Source organism: Ambystoma mexicanum, chromosome 5p, assembly GCF_040938575.1.
Source record: "Ambystoma mexicanum isolate Mex_15411 chromosome 5p, UKY_AmexF1_1, whole genome shotgun sequence".
Lineage (NCBI taxonomy): Eukaryota > Metazoa > Chordata > Amphibia > Caudata > Ambystomatidae > Ambystoma > Ambystoma mexicanum.
Window position 1 is genome coordinate 716,935,795 of NC_090930.1, and position 19,547 is coordinate 716,955,341.

At 54.6% G+C, this 19,547-nt stretch overlaps 23 non-coding genes across 23 annotated transcripts; 15 read left to right on the forward strand and 8 right to left on the reverse strand.

The window, feature by feature from the left end:
* Positions 1 to 142: 142 nt before the first annotated feature.
* On the forward strand, positions 143 to 214 carry TRNAE-CUC (transfer RNA glutamic acid (anticodon CUC)). Its single transcript has one exon. It is a non-coding gene; the product is annotated as a tRNA-Glu (tRNA).
* Positions 215 to 1,129: 915 nt separating this feature from the next.
* On the reverse strand, positions 1,130 to 1,212 carry TRNAL-UAA (transfer RNA leucine (anticodon UAA)). The gene has a single exon. It is a non-coding gene; the product is annotated as a tRNA-Leu (tRNA).
* Positions 1,213 to 2,106: 894 nt separating this feature from the next.
* TRNAE-CUC (transfer RNA glutamic acid (anticodon CUC)) lies at positions 2,107 to 2,178 on the forward strand. The gene has a single exon. It is a non-coding gene; the product is annotated as a tRNA-Glu (tRNA).
* Positions 2,179 to 2,518: 340 nt separating this feature from the next.
* TRNAE-CUC (transfer RNA glutamic acid (anticodon CUC)) lies at positions 2,519 to 2,590 on the forward strand. The gene has a single exon. It is a non-coding gene; the product is annotated as a tRNA-Glu (tRNA).
* Positions 2,591 to 3,494: 904 nt separating this feature from the next.
* TRNAL-UAA (transfer RNA leucine (anticodon UAA)) lies at positions 3,495 to 3,577 on the reverse strand. Its single transcript has one exon. It is a non-coding gene; the product is annotated as a tRNA-Leu (tRNA).
* An 894-nt stretch (positions 3,578 to 4,471) lies between these two features.
* Positions 4,472 to 4,543, forward strand: TRNAE-CUC (transfer RNA glutamic acid (anticodon CUC)). The gene has a single exon. It is a non-coding gene; the product is annotated as a tRNA-Glu (tRNA).
* Positions 4,544 to 4,883: 340 nt separating this feature from the next.
* On the forward strand, positions 4,884 to 4,955 carry TRNAE-CUC (transfer RNA glutamic acid (anticodon CUC)). Its single transcript has one exon. It is a non-coding gene; the product is annotated as a tRNA-Glu (tRNA).
* A 915-nt stretch (positions 4,956 to 5,870) lies between these two features.
* On the reverse strand, positions 5,871 to 5,953 carry TRNAL-UAA (transfer RNA leucine (anticodon UAA)). Its single transcript has one exon. It is a non-coding gene; the product is annotated as a tRNA-Leu (tRNA).
* An 890-nt stretch (positions 5,954 to 6,843) lies between these two features.
* On the forward strand, positions 6,844 to 6,915 carry TRNAE-CUC (transfer RNA glutamic acid (anticodon CUC)). The gene has a single exon. It is a non-coding gene; the product is annotated as a tRNA-Glu (tRNA).
* A 340-nt stretch (positions 6,916 to 7,255) lies between these two features.
* On the forward strand, positions 7,256 to 7,327 carry TRNAE-CUC (transfer RNA glutamic acid (anticodon CUC)). Its single transcript has one exon. It is a non-coding gene; the product is annotated as a tRNA-Glu (tRNA).
* Positions 7,328 to 8,231: 904 nt separating this feature from the next.
* TRNAL-UAA (transfer RNA leucine (anticodon UAA)) lies at positions 8,232 to 8,314 on the reverse strand. Its single transcript has one exon. It is a non-coding gene; the product is annotated as a tRNA-Leu (tRNA).
* An 894-nt stretch (positions 8,315 to 9,208) lies between these two features.
* On the forward strand, positions 9,209 to 9,280 carry TRNAE-CUC (transfer RNA glutamic acid (anticodon CUC)). The gene has a single exon. It is a non-coding gene; the product is annotated as a tRNA-Glu (tRNA).
* A 340-nt stretch (positions 9,281 to 9,620) lies between these two features.
* Positions 9,621 to 9,692, forward strand: TRNAE-CUC (transfer RNA glutamic acid (anticodon CUC)). Its single transcript has one exon. It is a non-coding gene; the product is annotated as a tRNA-Glu (tRNA).
* A 904-nt stretch (positions 9,693 to 10,596) lies between these two features.
* TRNAL-UAA (transfer RNA leucine (anticodon UAA)) lies at positions 10,597 to 10,679 on the reverse strand. Its single transcript has one exon. It is a non-coding gene; the product is annotated as a tRNA-Leu (tRNA).
* An 894-nt stretch (positions 10,680 to 11,573) lies between these two features.
* TRNAE-CUC (transfer RNA glutamic acid (anticodon CUC)) lies at positions 11,574 to 11,645 on the forward strand. The gene has a single exon. It is a non-coding gene; the product is annotated as a tRNA-Glu (tRNA).
* A 340-nt stretch (positions 11,646 to 11,985) lies between these two features.
* On the forward strand, positions 11,986 to 12,057 carry TRNAE-CUC (transfer RNA glutamic acid (anticodon CUC)). The gene has a single exon. It is a non-coding gene; the product is annotated as a tRNA-Glu (tRNA).
* Positions 12,058 to 12,972: 915 nt separating this feature from the next.
* Positions 12,973 to 13,055, reverse strand: TRNAL-UAA (transfer RNA leucine (anticodon UAA)). Its single transcript has one exon. It is a non-coding gene; the product is annotated as a tRNA-Leu (tRNA).
* Positions 13,056 to 14,344: 1,289 nt separating this feature from the next.
* Positions 14,345 to 14,416, forward strand: TRNAE-CUC (transfer RNA glutamic acid (anticodon CUC)). The gene has a single exon. It is a non-coding gene; the product is annotated as a tRNA-Glu (tRNA).
* A 904-nt stretch (positions 14,417 to 15,320) lies between these two features.
* TRNAL-UAA (transfer RNA leucine (anticodon UAA)) lies at positions 15,321 to 15,403 on the reverse strand. The gene has a single exon. It is a non-coding gene; the product is annotated as a tRNA-Leu (tRNA).
* An 886-nt stretch (positions 15,404 to 16,289) lies between these two features.
* TRNAE-CUC (transfer RNA glutamic acid (anticodon CUC)) lies at positions 16,290 to 16,361 on the forward strand. The gene has a single exon. It is a non-coding gene; the product is annotated as a tRNA-Glu (tRNA).
* A 340-nt stretch (positions 16,362 to 16,701) lies between these two features.
* Positions 16,702 to 16,773, forward strand: TRNAE-CUC (transfer RNA glutamic acid (anticodon CUC)). The gene has a single exon. It is a non-coding gene; the product is annotated as a tRNA-Glu (tRNA).
* Positions 16,774 to 17,688: 915 nt separating this feature from the next.
* On the reverse strand, positions 17,689 to 17,771 carry TRNAL-UAA (transfer RNA leucine (anticodon UAA)). Its single transcript has one exon. It is a non-coding gene; the product is annotated as a tRNA-Leu (tRNA).
* Positions 17,772 to 18,665: 894 nt separating this feature from the next.
* On the forward strand, positions 18,666 to 18,737 carry TRNAE-CUC (transfer RNA glutamic acid (anticodon CUC)). The gene has a single exon. It is a non-coding gene; the product is annotated as a tRNA-Glu (tRNA).
* Positions 18,738 to 19,547: the final 810 nt, after the last annotated feature.

The following is a 19,547-nucleotide window of genomic DNA, read 5'->3' on the forward strand; positions in this document are numbered from 1 at the left end:
TCCTTTTTCACCGCTGGAGAGAACCTATCTGCTCGGCCCTCCCCCTCTCTTCCCAGTCCCCCAATGGACTGGCCTTTGAGGCACCTGCAGGCATTGTGCACTCGGACACCACTGCCCGGCCTTCCCGAGCTGTCCAGCGGTCTCCCTGGTGGTCTAGTGGTTAGGATTCGGCGCTCTCACCGCCGCGGCCCGGGTTCGATTCCCGGTCAGGGAAGAGAGGCTTTTACTGAATGACATTTTTACAGAAATTCAAACAACTGCGTCTCAAAAAATATTTCTTTCAAATGTAGCTTCACTCACAGGCAATAGCGGCGTGGCTCCCCTGGCGGTAACTCCAAGCATCTTTTCAGCATGGTCCCTTACCGGAAGCTGTCGCCGCTAGAAGTGGGCCTGTGCCCCAAAAAGGAAGCTTTCTTTCTTCCAAAGCTGTAGAGAAAATATTAGTCCTGTCGCCCTGCCAAAGCCGAGCTCGCCCACCATCCCTAGCCTCATCAGACCAAGACCTTGCCCGGGACCCTGGGGCAGAGGGCTGCAGAAATGGTTGCGTACCGGTTTGGAGGAGAAAAGCAGGGGAGGGAGGGGTCGTAGCTGCTTGATTTGCATACAGAGCTGTGGTCTGCTGGGAAAGTGCAGCCTTTGGAGCTTGGCAAAGGCTTCGCAAGGGGCCCGAGCATTGCCCTCGCCCCGTTTGTTGACAGGTTCTCCTTCTATGGGCTGAAGGGCCCTGTAGCCTGATTTGAGGTTGGACGCTCTATTATTCACAGGGGTGTACCGGGCCTAGACGGTGACTGGCTGACCCGTCAGGGCATCGCCCGTTTGGAAGCCCGTTTCGGAAGCCGTGAGGAAGCGGAGGCGGGAATCCCTGCCCAATTTTCTTTTGGGGTGGTAGGGCTGTTGGCGGGGTTGCACAAGCTCTGCCAACTTTGGCGGCTTAAGCTTGGGATGCGAGGGACATGGTACAAAAATGCAAAGGTTTTCCAGGAAAAGAGTCTACGGGCAACGATTCCTTGTTGCTCTTTTCAGGTGAACTCAAGCCTCAGGGCTTTGAGGTAGGGGCACTGCCTACAGACAGCAGGAAAGGGCTTGTGCGAAGCTGCTGCCGCATTTAGATAAGAAGAGTAAAAACCTGTACCAGGAGTGGGGCTCGAACCCACGCGGACACTTGTCCATTGGATCTTAAGTCCAACGCCTTAACCACTCGGCCATCCTGGTGAGCTGCTGCAAAGGGCTTCGAATTGAATCTTTGCTGTTTCAGCAGCAGGCGAACAAGTGGAAAACCAGCCCAGAGTGCCCCCTGCAGGAGGTTGGATGGAATTGGCTTGCGAGCGGCAAACGTCTCTCACTTAACAGCATTACAATAGCCTCCAGCTGACTGCAAGTACGGTTGCGGAAACCTCCCGGGTGCTGCAGTCGTTTCCCCGGTGGCCTAGTGGTGAGGATTTGGTGCTTTCACTGCCACGGGCCTGGCTTCGAGTCCCCGACCAGGGTGTGTGCTTTGAGTAAAGGTGGTCTAGGGCAGTCCAGAGGCAGGCTGAGCCTCGAAGGCTGGTGCAGGCCTTGGTGTGCGAGCCCGAAAAAAGGGCAGCTCCTATGTCATCCCTTCTTGCCCTCCGGCACTTGCTGTACAAGCAAAGCCCCCTTTGAACTCTGCATGGTAACCCTGCTGTGTCTCGCAGGCAATCATGGCCTGCCGCCTTTTAATAAACGTGCTCTCCCACGAAGCAGTTCTCCTAAGGAGGGTTAGTTGTGAGTGTGCATCTTCAGCGGCAGCCTCTAGGGGGAGCTTCAGCACTGACCCACAAAAGCTCATAGCGAGGAAGGCTGTCCTTTCAGGAGAGCAAGACAGGAATATCAGCGCTTGGAAGTGAAAGCGCAAACGTTCCCAAAGTGATGCTGTCTTCAATCTCTAAGCTCCCCTTTTCGCAGACCATCACAAGTGTTTTTGTTTTCTTTCTTTCTTTCTTTCTTTATTTCTTTATTTATTTATTTATTAGCAGAAACGGCCCCCGAAGACCTGCAGGCACTGGTGCCCATTGTAGCAGAGGCCCTCAGCCTTTGGACTCGGACGCCACCATCTGAGCGACACGCAACGGGGTGCACCCACCGTCCCTGGTGGTCTAGTGGTTAGGATTCGGTGCTCTCACCGCCGCGGCCCGGGTTCGATTCCCGGTCAGGGAAGGAGCTCTTTTAACAACTGACATTTTTATTTACAGCAATGCAGTTAACTGGCGACCGGAAATCTTGCTCCCAGATGCAGATTTGCGTGCACTAAATGGAGGAAGTGCCCTCAGCGCGACGCAAAACGTGTTTATGGCAGAGTCCCATTCATTCTCCTGTCGCTGCGGAAAGACTGCCCTTGACGCAAAAAAGGCAGCTTCCTTTTTCACCGCTGGAGAGAACCTATCTGCTCGGCCCTCCCCCTCTCTTCTCAGTCCCCCAATGGACTGGCCTTTGAGGCACCTGCAGGCATTGTGCACTCGGACACCACTGCCCGGCCTTCCCGAGCTGTCCAGCGGTCTCCCTGGTGGTCTAGTGGTTAGGATTCGGCGCTCTCACCGCCGCGGCCCGGGTTCGATTCCCGGTCAGGGAAGAGAGGCTTTTACTGAATGACATTTTTACAGAAATTCAAACAACTGCGTCTCAAAAAATATTTCTTTCAAATGTAGCTTCACTCACAGGCAATAGCGGCGTGGCTCCCCTGGCGGTAACTCCAAGCATCTTTTCAGCATGGTCCCTTACCGGAAGCTGTCGCCGCTAGAAGTGGGCCTGTGCCCCAAAAAGGAAGCTTTCTTTCTTCCAAAGCTGTAGAGAAAATATTAGTCCTGTCGCCCTGCCAAAGCCGAGCTCGCCCACCATCCCTAGCCTCATCAGACCAAGACCTTGCCCGGGACCCTGGGGCAGAGGGCTGCAGAAATGGTTGCGTACCGGTTTGGAGGAGAAAAGCAGGGGAGGGAGGGGTCGTAGCTGCTTGATTTGCATACAGAGCTGTGGTCTGCTGGGAAAGTGCAGCCTTTGGAGCTTGGCAAAGGCTTCGCAAGGGGCCCGAGCATTGCCCTCGCCCCGTTTGTTGACAGGTTCTCCTTCTATGGGCTGAAGGGCCCTGTAGCCTGATTTGAGGTTGGACGCTCTATTATTCACAGGGGTGTACCGGGCCTAGACGGTGACTGGCTGACCCGTCAGGGCATCGCCCGTTTGGAAGCCCGTTTCGGAAGCGGAGGCGGGAATCCCTGCCCAATTTTCTTTTGGGGTGGTAGGGCTGTTGGCGGGGTTGCACAAGCTCTGCCAACTTTGGCGGCTTAAGCTTGGGATGCGAGGGACATGGTACAAAAATGCAAAGGTTTTCCAGGAAAAGAGTCTACGGGCAACGATTCCTTGTTGCTCTTTTCAGGTGAACTCAAGCCTCAGGGCTTTGAGGTAGGGGCACTGCCTACAGACAGCAGGAAAGGGCTTGTGCGAAGCTGCTGCCGCATTTAGGTAAGAAGAGTAAAAACCTGTACCAGGAGTGGGGCTCGAACCCACGCGGACACTTGTCCATTGGATCTTAAGTCCAACGCCTTAACCACTCGGCCATCCTGGTGAGCTGCTGCAAAGGGCTTCGAATTGAATCTTTGCTGTTTCAGCAGCAGGCGAACAAGTGGAAAACCAGCCCAGAGTGCCCCCTGAAGGAGGTTGGATGGAATTGGCTTGCGAGCGGCAAACGTCTCTCACTTAACAGCATTACAATAGCCTCCAGCTGACTGCAAGTACGGTTGCGGAAACCTCCCGGGTGCTGCAGTCGTTTCCCCGGTGGCCTAGTGGTGAGGATTTGGTGCTTTCACTGCCACGGGCCTGGCTTCGAGTCCCCGACCAGAGTGTGTGCTTTGAGTAAAGGTGGTCTAGGGCAGTCCAGAGGCAGGCTGAGCCTCGAAGGCTGGTGCAGGCCTTGGTGTGCGAGCCCGAAAAAAGGGCAGCTCCTATGTCATCCCTTCTTGCCCTCCGGCACTTGCTGTACAAGCAAAGCCCCCTTTGAACTCTGCATGGTAACCCTGCTGTGTCTCGCAGGCAATCATGGCCTGCCGCCTTTTAATAAACGTGCTCTCCCACGAAGCAGTTCTCCTAAGGAGGGTTAGTTGTGAGTGTGCATCTTCAGCGGCAGCCTCTAGGGGGAGCTTCAGCACTGACCCACAAAAGCTCATAGCGAGGAAGGCTGTCCTTTCAGGAGAGCAAGACAGGAATATCAGCGCTTGGAAGTGAAAGCGCAAACGTTCCCAAAGTGATGCTGTCTTCAATCTCTAAGCTCCCCTTTTCGCAGACCATCACAAGTGTTTTTGTTTTCTTTCTTTCTTTCTTTCTTTATTTCTTTATTTATTTATTTATTAGCAGAAACGGCCCCCGAAGACCTGCAGGCACTGGTGCCCATTGTAGCAGAGGCCCTCAGCCTTTGGACTCGGACGCCACCATCTGAGCGACACGCAACGGGGTGCACCCACCGTCCCTGGTGGTCTAGTGGTTAGGATTCGGCGCTCTCACCGCCGCGGCCTGGGTTCGATTCCCGGTCAGGGAAGGAGCTCTTTTAACAACTGACATTTTTATTTACAGCAATGCAGTTAACTGGCGACCGGAAATCTTGCTCCCAGATGCAGATTTGCGTGCACAAAATGGAGGAAGTGCCCTCAGCGCGACGCAAAACGTGTTTATGGCAGAGTCCCATTCATTCTCCTGTCGCTGCGGAAAGACTGCCCTTGACGCAAAAAAGGCAGCTTCCTTTTTCACCGCTGGAGAGAACCTATCTGCTCGGCCCTCCCCCTCTCTTCCCAGTCCCCCAATGGACTGGCCTTTGAGGCACCTGCAGGCATTGTGCACTCGGACACCACTGCCCGGCCTTCCCGAGCTGTCCAGCGGTCTCCCTGGTGGTCTAGTGGTTAGGATTCGGCGCTCTCACCGCCGCGGCCCGGGTTCGATTCCCGGTCAGGGAAGAGAGGCTTTTACTGAATGACATTTTTACAGAAATTCAAACAACTGCGTCTCAAAAAATATTTCTTTCAAATGTAGCTTCACTCACAGGCAATAGCGGCGTGGCTCCCCTGGCGGTAACTCCAAGCATCTTTTCAGCATGGTCCCTTACCGGAAGCTGTCGCCGCTAGAAGTGGGCCTGTGCCCCAAAAAGGAAGCTTTCTTTCTTCCAAAGCTGTAGAGAAAATATTAGTCCTGTCGCCCTGCCAAAGCCGAGCTCGCCCACCATCCCTAGCCTCATCAGACCAAGACCTTGCCCGGGACCCTGGGGCAGAGGGCTGCAGAAATGGTTGCGTACCGGTTTGGAGGAGAAAAGCAGGGGAGGGAGGGGTCGTAGCTGCTTGATTTGCATACAGAGCTGTGGTCTGCTGGGAAAGTGCAGCCTTTGGAGCTTGGCAAAGGCTTCGCAAGGGGCCCGAGCATTGCCCTCGCCCCGTTTGTTGACAGGTTCTCCTTCTATGGGCTGAAGGGCCCTGTAGCCTGATTTGAGGTTGGACGCTCTATTATTCACAGGGGTGTACCGGGCCTAGACGGTGACTGGCTGACCCGTCAGGGCATCGCCCGTTTGGAAGCCCGTTTCGGAAGCCGTGAGGAAGCGGAGGCGGGAATCCCTGCCCAATTTTCTTTTGGGGTGGTAGGGCTGTTGGCGGGGTTGCACAAGCTCTGCCAACTTTGGCGGCTTAAGCTTGGGATGCGAGGGACATGGTACAAAAATGCAAAGGTTTTCCAGGAAAAGAGTCTACGGGCAACGATTCCTTGTTGCTCTTTTCAGGTGAACTCAAGCCTCAGGGCTTTGAGGTAGGGGCACTGCCTACAGACAGCAGGAAAGGGCTTGTGCGAAGCTGCTGCCGCATTTAGGTAAGAAGAGTAAAAACCTGTACCAGGAGTGGGGCTCGAACCCACGCGGACACTTGTCCATTGGATCTTAAGTCCAACGCCTTAACCACTCGGCCATCCTGGTGAGCTGCTGCAAAGGGCTTCGAATTGAATCTTTGCTGTTTCAGCAGCAGGCGAACAAGTGGAAAACCAGCCCTGAGTGCCCCCTGCAGGAGGTTGGATGGAATTGGCTTGCGAGCGGCAAACGTCTCTCACTTAACAGCATTACAATAGCCTCCAGCTGACTGCAAGTACGGTTGCGGAAACCTCCCGGGTGCTGCAGTCGTTTCCCCGGTGGCCTAGTGGTGAGGATTTGGTGCTTTCACTGCCACGGGCCTGGCTTCGAGTCCCCGACCAGAGTGTGTGCTTTGAGTAAAGGTGGTCTAGGGCAGTCCAGAGGCAGGCTGAGCCTCGAAGGCTGGTGCAGGCCTTGGTGTGCGAGCCCGAAAAAAGGGCAGCTCCTATGTCATCCCTTCTTGCCCTCCGGCACTTGCTGTACAAGCAAAGCCCCCTTTGAACTCTGCATGGTAACCCTGCTGTGTCTCGCAGGCAATCATGGCCTGCCGCCTTTTAATAAACGTGCTCTCCCACGAAGCAGTTCTCCTAAGGAGGGTTAGTTGTGAGTGTGCATCTTCAGCGGCAGCCTCTAGGGGGAGCTTCAGCACTGACCCACAAAAGCTCATAGCGAGGAAGGCTGTCCTTTCAGGAGAGCAAGACAGGAATATCAGCGCTTGGAAGTGAAAGCGCAAACGTTCCCAAAGTGATGCTGTCTTCAATCTCTAAGCTCCCCTTTTCGCAGACCATCACAAGTGTTTTTGTTTTCTTTCTTTCTTTCTTTCTTTCTTTATTTCTTTATTTATTAGCAGAAACGGCCCCCGAAGACCTGCAGGCACTGGTGCCCATTGTAGCAGAGGCCCTCAGCCTTTGGACTCGGACGCCACCATCTGAGCGACACGCAACGGGGTGCACCCACCGTCCCTGGTGGTCTAGTGGTTAGGATTCGGCGCTCTCACCGCCGCGGCCTGGGTTCGATTCCCGGTCAGGGAAGGAGCTCTTTTAACAACTGACATTTTTATTTACAGCAATGCAGTTAACTGGCGACCGGAAATCTTGCTCCCAGATGCAGATTTGCGTGCACAAAATGGAGGAAGTGCCCTCAGCGCGACGCAAAACGTGTTTATGGCAGAGTCCCATTCATTCTCCTGTCGCTGCGGAAAGACTGCCCTTGACGCAAAAAAGGCAGCTTCCTTTTTCACCGCTGGAGAGAACCTATCTGCTCGGCCCTCCCCCTCTCTTCCCAGTCCCCCAATGGACTGGCCTTTGAGGCACCTGCAGGCATTGTGCACTCGGACACCACTGCCCGGCCTTCCCGAGTTGTCCAGCGGTCTCCCTGGTGGTCTAGTGGTTAGGATTCGGCGCTCTCACCGCCGCGGCCCGGGTTCGATTCCCAGTCAGGGAAGAGAGGCTTTTACTGAATGACATTTTTACAGAAATTCAAACAACTGCGTCTCAAAAAATATTTCTTTCAAATGTAGCTTCACTCACAGGCAATAGCGGCGTGGCTCCCCTGGCGGTAACTCCAAGCATCTTTTCAGCATGGTCCCTTACCGGAAGCTGTCGCCGCTAGAAGTGGGCCTGTGCCCCAAAAAGGAAGCTTTCTTTCTTCCAAAGCTGTAGAGAAAATATTAGTCCTGTCGCCCTGCCAAAGCCGAGCTCGCCCACCATCCCTAGCCTCATCAGACCAAGACCTTGCCCGGGACCCTGGGGCAGAGGGCTGCAGAAATGGTTGCGTACCGGTTTGGAGGAGAAAAGCAGGGGAGGGAGGGGTCGTAGCTGCTTGATTTGCATACAGAGCTGTGGTCTGCTGGGAAAGTGCAGCCTTTGGAGCTTGGCAAAGGCTTCGCAAGGGGCCCGAGCATTGCCCTCGCCCCGTTTGTTGACAGGTTCTCCTTCTATGGGCTGAAGGGCCCTGTAGCCTGATTTGAGGTTGGACGCTCTATTATTCACAGGGGTGTACCGGGCCTAGACGGTGACTGGCTGACCCGTCAGGGCATCGCCCGTTTGGAAGCCCGTTTCGGAAGCGGAGGCGGGAATCCCTGCCCAATTTTCTTTTGGGGTGGTAGGGCTGTTGGCGGGGTTGCACAAGCTCTGCCAACTTTGGCGGCTTAAGCTTGGGATGCGAGGGACATGGTACAAAAATGCAAAGGTTTTCCAGGAAAAGAGTCTACGGGCAACGATTCCTTGTTGCTCTTTTCAGGTGAACTCAAGCCTCAGGGCTTTGAGGTAGGGGCACTGCCTACAGACAGCAGGAAAGGGCTTGTGCGAAGCTGCTGCCGCATTTAGGTAAGAAGAGTAAAAACCTGTACCAGGAGTGGGGCTCGAACCCACGCGGACACTTGTCCATTGGATCTTAAGTCCAACGCCTTAACCACTCGGCCATCCTGGTGAGCTGCTGCAAAGGGCTTCGAATTGAATCTTTGCTGTTTCAGCAGCAGGCGAACAAGTGGAAAACCAGCCCAGAGTGCCCCCTGCAGGAGGTTGGATGGAATTGGCTTGCGAGCGGCAAACGTCTCTCACTTAACAGCATTACAATAGCCTCCAGCTGACTGCAAGTACGGTTGCGGAAACCTCCCGGGTGCTGCAGTCGTTTCCCCGGTGGCCTAGTGGTGAGGATTTGGTGCTTTCACTGCCACGGGCCTGGCTTCGAGTCCCCGACCAGAGTGTGTGCTTTGAGTAAAGGTGGTCTAGGGCAGTCCAGAGGCAGGCTGAGCCTCGAAGGCTGGTGCAGGCCTTGGTGTGCGAGCCCGAAAAAAGGGCAGCTCCTATGTCATCCCTTCTTGCCCTCCGGCACTTGCTGTACAAGCAAAGCCCCCTTTGAACTCTGCATGGTAACCCTGCTGTGTCTCGCAGGCAATCATGGCCTGCCGCCTTTTAATAAACGTGCTCTCCCACGAAGCAGTTCTCCTAAGGAGGGTTAGTTGTGAGTGTGCATCTTCAGCGGCAGCCTCTAGGGGGAGCTTCAGCACTGACCCACAAAAGCTCATAGCGAGGAAGGCTGTCCTTTCAGGAGAGCAAGACAGGAATATCAGCGCTTGGAAGTGAAAGCGCAAACGTTCCCAAAGTGATGCTGTCTTCAATCTCTAAGCTCCCCTTTTCGCAGACCATCACAAGTGTTTTTGTTTTCTTTCTTTCTTTCTTTCTTTATTTCTTTATTTATTTATTTATTAGCAGAAACGGCCCCCGAAGACCTGCAGGCACTGGTGCCCATTGTAGCAGAGGCCCTCAGCCTTTGGACTCGGACGCCACCATCTGAGCGACACGCAACGGGGTGCACCCACCGTCCCTGGTGGTCTAGTGGTTAGGATTCGGCGCTCTCACCGCCGCGGCCCGGGTTCGATTCCCGGTCAGGGAAGGAGCTCTTTTAACAACTGACATTTTTATTTACAGCAATGCAGTTAACTGGCGACCGGAAATCTTGCTCCCAGATGCAGATTTGCGTGCACAAAATGGAGGAAGTGCCCTCAGCGCGACGCAAAACGTGTTTATGGCAGAGTCCCATTCATTCTCCTGTCGCTGCGGAAAGACTGCCCTTGACGCAAAAAAGGCAGCTTCCTTTTTCACCGCTGGAGAGAACCTATCTGCTCGGCCCTCCCCCTCTCTTCCCAGTCCCCCAATGGACTGGCCTTTGAGGCACCTGCAGGCATTGTGCACTCGGACACCACTGCCCGGCCTTCCCGAGCTGTCCAGCGGTCTCCCTGGTGGTCTAGTGGTTAGGATTCGGCGCTCTCACCGCCGCGGCCCGGGTTCGATTCCCGGTCAGGGAAGAGAGGCTTTTACTGAATGACATTTTTACAGAAATTCAAACAACTGCGTCTCAAAAAATATTTCTTTCAAATGTAGCTTCACTCACAGGCAATAGCGGCGTGGCTCCCCTGGCGGTAACTCCAAGCATCTTTTCAGCATGGTCCCTTACCGGAAGCTGTCGCCGCTAGAAGTGGGCCTGTGCCCCAAAAAGGAAGCTTTCTTTCTTCCAAAGCTGTAGAGAAAATATTAGTCCTGTCGCCCTGCCAAAGCCGAGCTCGCCCACCATCCCTAGCCTCATCAGACCAAGACCTTGCCCGGGACCCTGGGGCAGAGGGCTGCAGAAATGGTTGCGTACCGGTTTGGAGGAGAAAAGCAGGGGAGGGAGGGGTCGTAGCTGCTTGATTTGCATACAGAGCTGTGGTCTGCTGGGAAAGTGCAGCCTTTGGAGCTTGGCAAAGGCTTCGCAAGGGGCCCGAGCATTGCCCTCGCCCCGTTTGTTGACAGGTTCTCCTTCTATGGGCTGAAGGGCCCTGTAGCCTGATTTGAGGTTGGACGCTCTATTATTCACAGGGGTGTACCGGGCCTAGACGGTGACTGGCTGACCCGTCAGGGCATCGCCCGTTTGGAAGCCCGTTTCGGAAGCGGAGGCGGGAATCCCTGCCCAATTTTCTTTTGGGGTGGTAGGGCTGTTGGCGGGGTTGCACAAGCTCTGCCAACTTTGGCGGCTTAAGCTTGGGATGCGAGGGACATGGTACAAAAATGCAAAGGTTTTCCAGGAAAAGAGTCTACGGGCAACGATTCCTTGTTGCTCTTTTCAGGTGAACTCAAGCCTCAGGGCTTTGAGGTAGGGGCACTGCCTACAGACAGCAGGAAAGGGCTTGTGCGAAGCTGCTGCCGCATTTAGGTAAGAAGAGTAAAAACCTGTACCAGGAGTGGGGCTCGAACCCACGCGGACACTTGTCCATTGGATCTTAAGTCCAACGCCTTAACCACTCGGCCATCCTGGTGAGCTGCTGCAAAGGGCTTCGAATTGAATCTTTGCTGTTTCAGCAGCAGGCGAACAAGTGGAAAACCAGCCCAGAGTGCCCCCTGAAGGAGGTTGGATGGAATTGGCTTGCGAGCGGCAAACGTCTCTCACTTAACAGCATTACAATAGCCTCCAGCTGACTGCAAGTACGGTTGCGGAAACCTCCCGGGTGCTGCAGTCGTTTCCCCGGTGGCCTAGTGGTGAGGATTTGGTGCTTTCACTGCCACGGGCCTGGCTTCGAGTCCCCGACCAGAGTGTGTGCTTTGAGTAAAGGTGGTCTAGGGCAGTCCAGAGGCAGGCTGAGCCTCGAAGGCTGGTGCAGGCCTTGGTGTGCGAGCCCGAAAAAAGGGCAGCTCCTATGTCATCCCTTCTTGCCCTCCGGCACTTGCTGTACAAGCAAAGCCCCCTTTGAACTCTGCATGGTAACCCTGCTGTGTCTCGCAGGCAATCATGGCCTGCCGCCTTTTAATAAACGTGCTCTCCCACGAAGCAGTTCTCCTAAGGAGGGTTAGTTGTGAGTGTGCATCTTCAGCGGCAGCCTCTAGGGGGAGCTTCAGCACTGACCCACAAAAGCTCATAGCGAGGAAGGCTGTCCTTTCAGGAGAGCAAGACAGGAATATCAGCGCTTGGAAGTGAAAGCGCAAACGTTCCCAAAGTGATGCTGTCTTCAATCTCTAAGCTCCCCTTTTCGCAGACCATCACAAGTGTTTTTGTTTTCTTTCTTTCTTTCTTTCTTTATTTCTTTATTTATTTATTTATTAGCAGAAACGGCCCCCGAAGACCTGCAGGCACTGGTGCCCATTGTAGCAGAGGCCCTCAGCCTTTGGACTCGGACGCCACCATCTGAGCGACACGCAACGGGGTGCACCCACCGTCCCTGGTGGTCTAGTGGTTAGGATTCGGCGCTCTCACCGCCGCGGCCTGGGTTCGATTCCCGGTCAGGGAAGGAGCTCTTTTAACAACTGACATTTTTATTTACAGCAATGCAGTTAACTGGCGACCGGAAATCTTGCTCCCAGATGCAGATTTGCGTGCACAAAATGGAGGAAGTGCCCTCAGCGCGACGCAAAACGTGTTTATGGCAGAGTCCCATTCATTCTCCTGTCGCTGCGGAAAGACTGCCCTTGACGCAAAAAAGGCAGCTTCCTTTTTCACCGCTGGAGAGAACCTATCTGCTCGGCCCTCCCCCTCTCTTCCCAGTCCCCCAATGGACTGGCCTTTGAGGCACCTGCAGGCATTGTGCACTCGGACACCACTGCCCGGCCTTCCCAAGCTGTCCAGCGGTCTCCCTGGTGGTCTAGTGGTTAGGATTCGGCACTCTCACCGCCGCGGCCCGGGTTCGATTCCCGGTCAGGGAAGAGAGGCTTTTACTGAATGACATTTTTACAGAAATTCAAACAACTGCGTCTCAAAAAATATTTCTTTCAAATGTAGCTTCACTCACAGGCAATAGCGGCGTGGCTCCCCTGGCGGTAACTCCAAGCATCTTTTCAGCATGGTCCCTTACCGGAAGCTGTCGCCGCTAGAAGTGGGCCTGTGCCCCAAAAAGGAAGCTTTCTTTCTTCCAAAGCTGTAGAGAAAATATTAGTCCTGTCGCCCTGCCAAAGCCGAGCTCGCCCACCATCCCTAGCCTCATCAGACCAAGACCTTGCCCGGGACCCTGGGGCAGAGGGCTGCAGAAATGGTTGCGTACCGGTTTGGAGGAGAAAAGCAGGGGAGGGAGGGGTCGTAGCTGCTTGATTTGCATACAGAGCTGTGGTCTGCTGGGAAAGTGCAGCCTTTGGAGCTTGGCAAAGGCTTCGCAAGGGGCCCGAGCATTGCCCTCGCCCCGTTTGTTGACAGGTTCTCCTTCTATGGGCTGAAGGGCCCTGTAGCCTGATTTGAGGTTGGACGCTCTATTATTCACAGGGGTGTACCGGGCCTAGACGGTGACTGGCTGACCCGTCAGGGCATCGCCCGTTTGGAAGCCCGTTTCGGAAGCCGTGAGGAAGCGGAGGCGGGAATCCCTGCCCAATTTTCTTTTGGGGTGGTAGGGCTGTTGGCGGGGTTGCACAAGCTCTGCCAACTTTGGCGGCTTAAGCTTGGGATGCGAGGGACATGGTACAAAAATGCAAAGGTTTTCCAGGAAAAGAGTCTACGGGCAACGATTCCTTGTTGCTCTTTTCAGGTGAACTCAAGCCTCAGGGCTTTGAGGTAGGGGCACTGCCTACAGACAGCAGGAAAGGGCTTGTGCGAAGCTGCTGCCGCATTTAGGTAAGAAGAGTAAAAACCTGTACCAGGAGTGGGGCTCGAACCCACGCGGACACTTGTCCATTGGATCTTAAGTCCAACGCCTTAACCACTCGGCCATCCTGGTGAGCTGCTGCAAAGGGCTTCGAATTGAATCTTTGCTGTTTCAGCAGCAGGCGAACAAGTGGAAAACCAGCCCTGAGTGCCCCCTGCAGGAGGTTGGATGGAATTGGCTTGCGAGCGGCAAACGTCTCTCACTTAACAGCATTACAATAGCCTCCAGCTGACTGCAAGTACGGTTGCGGAAACCTCCCGGGTGCTGCAGTCGTTTCCCCGGTGGCCTAGTGGTGAGGATTTGGTGCTTTCACTGCCACGGGCCTGGCTTCGAGTCCCCGACCAGAGTGTGTGCTTTGAGTAAAGGTGGTCTAGGGCAGTCCAGAGGCAGGCTGAGCCTCGAAGGCTGGTGCAGGCCTTGGTGTGCGAGCCCGAAAAAAGGGCAGCTCCTATGTCATCCCTTCTTGCCCTCCGGCACTTGCTGTACAAGCAAAGCCCCCTTTGAACTCTGCATGGTAACCCTGCTGTGTCTCGCAGGCAATCATGGCCTGCCGCCTTTTAATAAACGTGCTCTCCCACGAAGCAGTTCTCCTAAGGAGGGTTAGTTGTGAGTGTGCATCTTCAGCGGCAGCCTCTAGGGGGAGCTTCAGCACTGACCCACAAAAGCTCATAGCGAGGAAGGCTGTCCTTTCAGGAGAGCAAGACAGGAATATCAGCGCTTGGAAGTGAAAGCGCAAACGTTCCCAAAGTGATGCTGTCTTCAATCTCTAAGCTCCCCTTTTCGCAGACCATCACAAGTGTTTTTGTTTTCTTTCTTTCTTTCTTTCTTTCTTTCTTTATTTCTTTATTTATTAGCAGAAACGGCCCCCGAAGACCTGCAGGCACTGGTGCCCATTGTAGCAGAGGCCCTCAGCCTTTGGACTCGGACGCCACCATCTGAGCGACACGCAACGGGGTGCACCCACCGTCCCTGGTGGTCTAGTGGTTAGGATTCGGCCTGGGTTCGATTCCCGGTCAGGGAAGGAGCTCTTTTAACAACTGACATTTTTATTTACAGCAATGCAGTTAACTGGCGACCGGAAATCTTGCTCCCAGATGCAGATTTGCGTGCACAAAATGGAGGAAGTGCCCTCAGCGCGACGCAAAACGTGTTTATGGCAGAGTCCCATTCATTCTCCTGTCGCTGCGGAAAGACTGCCCTTGACGCAAAAAAGGCAGCTTCCTTTTTCACCGCTGGAGAGAACCTATCTGCTCGGCCCTCCCCCTCTCTTCCCAGTCCCCCAATGGACTGGCCTTTGAGGCACCTGCAGGCATTGTGCACTCGGACACCACTGCCCGGCCTTCCCGAGTTGTCCAGCGGTCTCCCTGGTGGTCTAGTGGTTAGGATTCGGCGCTCTCACCGCCGCGGCCCGGGTTCGATTCCCAGTCAGGGAAGAGAGGCTTTTACTGAATGACATTTTTACAGAAATTCAAACAACTGCGTCTCAAAAAATATTTCTTTCAAATGTAGCTTCACTCACAGGCAATAGCGGCGTGGCTCCCCTGGCGGTAACTCCAAGCATCTTTTCAGCATGGTCCCTTACCGGAAGCTGTCGCCGCTAGAAGTGGGCCTGTGCCCCAAAAAGGAAGCTTTCTTTCTTCCAAAGCTGTAGAGAAAATATTAGTCCTGTCGCCCTGCCAAAGCCGAGCTCGCCCACCATCCCTAGCCTCATCAGACCAAGACCTTGCCCGGGACCCTGGGGCAGAGGGCTGCAGAAATGGTTGCGTACCGGTTTGGAGGAGAAAAGCAGGGGAGGGAGGGGTCGTAGCTGCTTGATTTGCATACAGAGCTGTGGTCTGCTGGGAAAGTGCAGCCTTTGGAGCTTGGCAAAGGCTTCGCAAGGGGCCCGAGCATTGCCCTCGCCCCGTTTGTTGACAGGTTCTCCTTCTATGGGCTGAAGGGCCCTGTAGCCTGATTTGAGGTTGGACGCTCTATTATTCACAGGGGTGTACCGGGCCTAGACGGTGACTGGCTGACCCGTCAGGGCATCGCCCGTTTGGAAGCCCGTTTCGGAAGCGGAGGCGGGAATCCCTGCCCAATTTTCTTTTGGGGTGGTAGGGCTGTTGGCGGGGTTGCACAAGCTCTGCCAACTTTGGCGGCTTAAGCTTGGGATGCGAGGGACATGGTACAAAAATGCAAAGGTTTTCCAGGAAAAGAGTCTACGGGCAACGATTCCTTGTTGCTCTTTTCAGGTGAACTCAAGCCTCAGGGCTTTGAGGTAGGGGCACTGCCTACAGACAGCAGGAAAGGGCTTGTGCGAAGCTGCTGCCGCATTTAGGTAAGAAGAGTAAAAACCTGTACCAGGAGTGGGGCTCGAACCCACGCGGACACTTGTCCATTGGATCTTAAGTCCAACGCCTTAACCACTCGGCCATCCTGGTGAGCTGCTGCAAAGGGCTTCGAATTGAATCTTTGCTGTTTCAGCAGCAGGCGAACAAGTGGAAAACCAGCCCAGAGTGCCCCCTGCAGGAGGTTGGATGGAATTGGCTTGCGAGCGGCAAACGTCTCTCACTTAACAGCATTACAATAGCCTCCAGCTGACTGCAAGTACGGTTGCGGAAACCTCCCGGGTGCTGCAGTCGTTTCCCCGGTGGCCTAGTGGTGAGGATTTGGTGCTTTCACTGCCACGGGCCTGGCTTCGAGTCCCCGACCAGAGTGTGTGCTTTGAGTAAAGGTGGTCTAGGGCAGTCCAGAGGCAGGCTGAGCCTCGAAGGCTGGTGCAGGCCTTGGTGTGCGAGCCCGAAAAAAGGGCAGCTCCTATGTCATCCCTTCTTGCCCTCCGGCACTTGCTGTACAAGCAAAGCCCCCTTTGAACTCTGCATGGTAACCCTGCTGTGTCTCGCAGGCAATCATGGCCTGCCGCCTTTTAATAAACGTGCTCTCCCACGAAGCAGTTCTCCTAAGGAGGGTTAGTTGTGAGTGTGCATCTTCAGCGGCAGCCTCTAGGGGGAGCTTCAGCACTGACCCACAAAAGCTCATAGCGAGGAAGGCTGTCCTTTCAGGAGAGCAAGACAGGAATATCAGCGCTTGGAAGTGAAAGCGCAAACGTTCCCAAAGTGATGCTGTCTTCAATCTCTAAGCTCCCCTTTTCGCAGACCATCACAAGTGTTTTTGTTTTCTTTCTTTCTTTCTTTCTTTATTTATTTATTTATTAGCAGAAACGGCCCCCGAAGACCTGCAGGCACTGGTGCCCATTGTAGCAGAGGCCCTCAGCCTTTGGACTCGGACGCCACCATCTGAGCGACACGCAACGGGGTGCACCCACCGTCCCTGGTGGTCTAGTGGTTAGGATTCGGCGCTCTCACCGCCGCGGCCCGGGTTCGATTCCCGGTCAGGGAAGGAGCTCTTTTAACAACTGACATTTTTATTTACAGCAATGCAGTTAACTGGCGACCGGAAATCTTGCTCCCAGATGCAGATTTGCGTGCACAAAATGGAGGAAGTGCCCTCAGCGCGACGCAAAACGTGTTTATGGCAGAGTCCCATTCATTCTCCTGTCGCTGCGGAAAGACTGCCCTTGACGCAAAAAAGGCAGCTTCCTTTTTCACCGCTGGAGAGAACCTATCTGCTCGGCCCTCCCCCTCTCTTCCCAGTCCCCCAATGGACTGGCCTTTGAGGCACCTGCAGGCATTGTGCACTCGGACACCACTGCCCGGCCTTCCCGAGCTGTCCAGCGGTCTCCCTGGTGGTCTAGTGGTTAGGATTCGGCGCTCTCACCGCCGCGGCCCGGGTTCGATTCCCGGTCAGGGAAGAGAGGCTTTTACTGAATGACATTTTTACAGAAATTCAAACAACTGCGTCTCAAAAAATATTTCTTTCAAATGTAGCTTCACTCACAGGCAATAGCGGCGTGGCTCCCCTGGCGGTAACTCCAAGCATCTTTTCAGCATGGTCCCTTACCGGAAGCTGTCGCCGCTAGAAGTGGGCCTGTGCCCCAAAAAGGAAGCTTTCTTTCTTCCAAAGCTGTAGAGAAAATATTAGTCCTGTCGCCCTGCCAAAGCCGAGCTCGCCCACCATCCCTAGCCTCATCAGACCAAGACCTTGCCCGGGACCCTGGGGCAGAGGGCTGCAGAAATGGTTGCGTACCGGTTTGGAGGAGAAAAGCAGGGGAGGGAGGGGTCGTAGCTGCTTGATTTGCATACAGAGCTGTGGTCTGCTGGGAAAGTGCAGCCTTTGGAGCTTGGCAAAGGCTTCGCAAGGGGCCCGAGCATTGCCCTCGCCCCGTTTGTTGACAGGTTCTCCTTCTATGGGCTGAAGGGCCCTGTAGCCTGATTTGAGGTTGGACGCTCTATTATTCACAGGGGTGTACCGGGCCTAGACGGTGACTGGCTGACCCGTCAGGGCATCGCCCGTTTGGAAGCCCGTTTCGGAAGCCGTGAGGAAGCGGAGGCGGGAATCCCTGCCCAATTTTCTTTTGGGGTGGTAGGGCTGTTGGCGGGGTTGCACAAGCTCTGCCAACTTTGGCGGCTTAAGCTTGGGATGCGAGGGACATGGTACAAAAATGCAAAGGTTTTCCAGGAAAAGAGTCTACGGGCAACGATTCCTTGTTGCTCTTTTCAGGTGAACTCAAGCCTCAGGGCTTTGAGGTAGGGGCACTGCCTACAGACAGCAGGAAAGGGCTTGTGCGAAGCTGCTGCCGCATTTAGATAAGAAGAGTAAAAACCTGTACCAGGAGTGGGGCTCGAACCCACGCGGACACTTGTCCATTGGATCTTAAGTCCAACGCCTTAACCACTCGGCCATCCTGGTGAGCTGCTGCAAAGGGCTTCGAATTGAATCTTTGCTGTTTCAGCAGCAGGCGAACAAGTGGAAAACCAGCCCAGAGTGCCCCCTGCAGGAGGTTGGATGGAATTGGCTTGCGAGCGGCAAACGTCTCTCACTTAACAGCATTACAATAGCCTCCAGCTGACTGCAAGTACGGTTGCGGAAACCTCCCGGGTGCTGCAGTCGTTTCCCCGGTGGCCTAGTGGTGAGGATTTGGTGCTTTCACTGCCACGGGCCTGGCTTCGAGTCCCCGACCAGGGTGTGTGCTTTGAGTAAAGGTGGTCTAGGGCAGTCCAGAGGCAGGCTGAGCCTCGAAGGCTGGTGCAGGCCTTGGTGTGCGAGCCTGAAAAAAGGGCAGCTCCTATGTCATCCCTTCTTGCCCTCCGGCACTTGCTGTACAAGCAAAGCCCCCTTTGAACTCTGCATGGTAACCCTGCTGTGTCTCGCAGGCAATCATGGCCTGCCGCCTTTTAATAAACGTGCTCTCCCACGAAGCAGTTCTCCTAAGGAGGGTTAGTTGTGAGTGTGCATCTTCAGCGGCAGCCTCTAGGGGGAGCTTCAGCACTGACCCACAAAAGCTCATAGCGAGGAAGGCTGTCCTTTCAGGAGAGCAAGACAGGAATATCAGCGCTTGGAAGTGAAAGCGCAAACGTTCCCAAAGTGATGCTGTCTTCAATCTCTAAGCTCCCCTTTTCGCAGACCATCACAAGTGTTTTTGTTTTCTTTCTTTCTTTCTTTCTTTATTTCTTTATTTATTTATTTATTAGCAGAAACGGCCCCCGAAGACCTGCAGGCACTGGTGCCCATTGTAGCAGAGGCCCTCAGCCTTTGGACTCGGACGCCACCATCTGAGCGACACGCAACGGGGTGCACCCACCGTCCCTGGTGGTCTAGTGGTTAGGATTCGGCGCTCTCACCGCCGCGGCCCGGGTTCGATTCCCGGTCAGGGAAGGAGCTCTTTTAACAACTGACATTTTTATTTACAGCAATGCAGTTAACTGGCGACCGGAAATCTTGCTCCCAGATGCAGATTTGCGTGCACAAAATGGAGGAAGTGCCCTCAGCGCGACGCAAAACGTGTTTATGGCAGAGTCCCATTCATTCTCCTGTCGCTGCGGAAAGACTGCCCTTGACGCAAAAAAGGCAGCTTCCTTTTTCACCGCTGGAGAGAACCTATCTGCTCGGCCCTCCCCCTCTCTTCCCAGTCCCCCAATGGACTGGCCTTTGAGGCACCTGCAGGCATTGTGCACTCGGACACCACTGCCCGGCCTTCCCGAGCTGTCCAGCGGTCTCCCTGGTGGTCTAGTGGTTAGGATTCGCGGCCCGGGTTCGATTCCCGGTCAGGGAAGAGAGGCTTTTACTGAATGACATTTTTACAGAAATTCAAACAACTGCGTCTCAAAAAATATTTCTTTCAAATGTAGCTTCACTCACAGGCAATAGCGGCGTGGCTCCCCTGGCGGTAACTCCAAGCATCTTTTCAGCATGGTCCCTTACCGGAAGCTGTCGCCGCTAGAAGTGGGCCTGTGCCCCAAAAAGGAAGCTTTCTTTCTTCCAAAGCTGTAGAGAAAATATTAGTCCTGTCGCCCTGCCAAAGCCGAGCTCGCCCACCATCCCTAGCCTCATCAGACCAAGACCTTGCCCGGGACCCTGGGGCAGAGGGCTGCAGAAATGGTTGCGTACCGGTTTGGAGGAGAAAAGCAGGGGAGGGAGGGGTCGTAGCTGCTTGATTTGCATACAGAGCTGTGGTCTGCTGGGAAA